This window comes from Pteropus vampyrus, unplaced genomic scaffold (genome assembly GCF_000151845.1).
Source record: "Pteropus vampyrus isolate Shadow unplaced genomic scaffold, Pvam_2.0 Scaffold276, whole genome shotgun sequence".
NCBI lineage: Eukaryota > Metazoa > Chordata > Mammalia > Chiroptera > Pteropodidae > Pteropus > Pteropus vampyrus.
Window position 1 is genome coordinate 3,015,829 of NW_011889057.1, and position 2,569 is coordinate 3,018,397.

Sequence of the window (2,569 nt, forward strand, 5' to 3'; positions counted from 1 at the left end):
AATGACTACTGTCTCATGATTCCTCCACTCACAATTCTATCAAAGGCCACTCTTAAGCATTCTCACTTCAATGAATGCGAGATAATAATTTCATTAGAGGGAATAACTCTGCTTGATGACAATTGCCCCTATTTTATAGGTGCAGAAATAAGGATCCAGAGTGCTCAGCCACTTGGCAACCTTCACACAGAATGTTCTGGCAGGCAAATGACTAGAACTCAGACCGTTGGCACCAGGAAGTCCATTTAGATGCCACTGCTCTAAACGATCCTGCAGTGAATAACAAAAATGTTGCCAAGGATGCTAACTCGGGATATCTCCAGTAGCTTCAGTCAACTGCTGAGAAAACAACCCCAACCGGATAAATAAGGTGATGCTTTGGCAGACTCGCGGATTAGAGGAACCCAACCCAAACCCATGCTTTTGTGATCTGCTCATCGCCTCTCTCCATCCCTATTCTCCAGCATATGCCAGGGTGGCAGAGGTGAGCCACATCGAAGACGCTGCCACGGCTGCCTCAGCACTGGAGCCAAGGGAGGGGAAAGGCATCGGAGGCACTAATGTCTGTTCTTGTTTGCTTTGGGCTCTCACCTGGGACTTCAGGCGAGCCTGGCTCAGCTTTCTTCCCAGGGAGGGCATTTGATCTGCTTTTAAAGGAATTTTAGAGAATATGAATAAAGACCTTACTAAGAGAGACTGACATTCAATTAATGGGTAGAATAAATGTCCAAAGAAAATCCAACAAAGAATCTTCTACTTGGATTGTCTGAATGTATAATGTCGATTTAAAAATCCAAACATTGTTACTGGACAGTATTTAAATATCAAAACGATCCTGCAAGTGGGGTGGAATCCTCATTTTACAAATAAGGAAAAAGAAGCACGAAGAAATCAAGTACCTTGTCCAAGATCGCTACACAGCGAGAGGTAGATGAGGATTTGAAACCAGGTCTTCTGAAGTCCACGATGACAAGCTTTCTGTTAGACCACAATTACCTTACTTTTGTGTGGCATTTTGTAATTTTCAAAGGACTTTCACTTATATTATATCCTGTGAGGCTCACCACAAACCAACGAGGTAGGAAGGGATTTGACAGATCAGAACACAGACTTATGTATTAAATCACATTCCAAGGTTGCCCAGCCCAAATCCATCCCAGCAGAGATCTCACTCTTTACTCTCTCAGCTTGATTTTCTTACTCTCCACTCACACTCAGCTTCCTTCCGCTAGCATTTTTTTTTTTGGTTTCTCAGGGGTGTAAAGTTTTCTTGAGAACAGCCAAGGCAAAACATAAGCGATTCCCTTCCTCCATGTCCTGAAATAGAGTACTAGCAATTGCTCAATGGGCAGTGCTTACTATGTGTCAAACATCGTAATGAGCATTTTATATTTATTTAACTTGTTTAATACTCACAACAACGCTGTGAAGTACCTGCTATTATCATCCTCATTTTATAGTTGAAGAAATCAAGACACATGGAAGATAAATAACTTGTCCAAGATCAAAGAACTAGTGAGTGGTGGAGCTGGGATTCTAACCAGGTAGTCTGGCTCTAGACAAACTAGAGTAAAGAACTGAAAATTAGCTGCAGAGCACTTAAAATTGCTCAATTCGAGGTTCTCCGGGGTCTTTTAGACCAATCCTCTGCCCCAGACTGCCTTGTCTGGAAACCATCCCAGGAAGACAGAGTGCTTGCTGCTAATTTGACAGGAATTCTGGAGATATACCAACCACCTATTTCTGGAGGGAGTCTAGAATCACTTTCTCCTACTTCTGTCATATCTCGTGAAATCCCATATGTAGATAACAATTTGAAAAATGTCTCTTGCCCTGTGGTTGGGTGTGGAGGTGGGTTGGCGTGGGGTTTAAGACAGTTGAGGTGTTGGATGTTAGAGAAGTAACACATCAGTGTACCCACTTCATCACCAAGGGTCCTTCATCTCCCCACTCCTCACCCCAGCTGAGATGCCTTTAGTCTATACTAGACTAGGGCTTCCCAAACTTCCCCGATCTTAAGAATTACATGGAGGGCTTGTTAAAAATGTAGATTCTCAAACCTTTCCTCTGAAGATTTTCATTCCATAAGACTGGGGTGGGACCTGAGTCTAGATATTCATATACTTAGCCACTGGTCATCAGCCAAGTTAACACATGTTTGTGTTGTGCTGACCCTATGCAAGAAGCTGGAGATTCAGAATGAGTAGGATTCAAACCCTTCCTTCAAAGAGCTCAGGGCCTAGAGGGATACTGACAAAAACACAGACGTATACGTTATGTCATGGCCATCGTGGGAAAAGTACAGGATATGGTGGGAAAACAGAGAGGGGTCTTTAACTCAGACCAGACGGTGAAGGAGATAGGAGATCCTAAGGCTGCCAGATCTGATACAGCACACACTCTCCTCCTAACATGAAAGGGCTCTCTGAACTGACTTCATCAGCCAACTGGAGGATGCCTACATTCCGTCCACTGTTGCTTTTGGATCCATAAATCCCCTGCTGTTGGTCTAGGATGGTGGTGGAGGGGCTTGGTCAGAGATTCCTCTTTGCCCACGTCCACTTCTTCT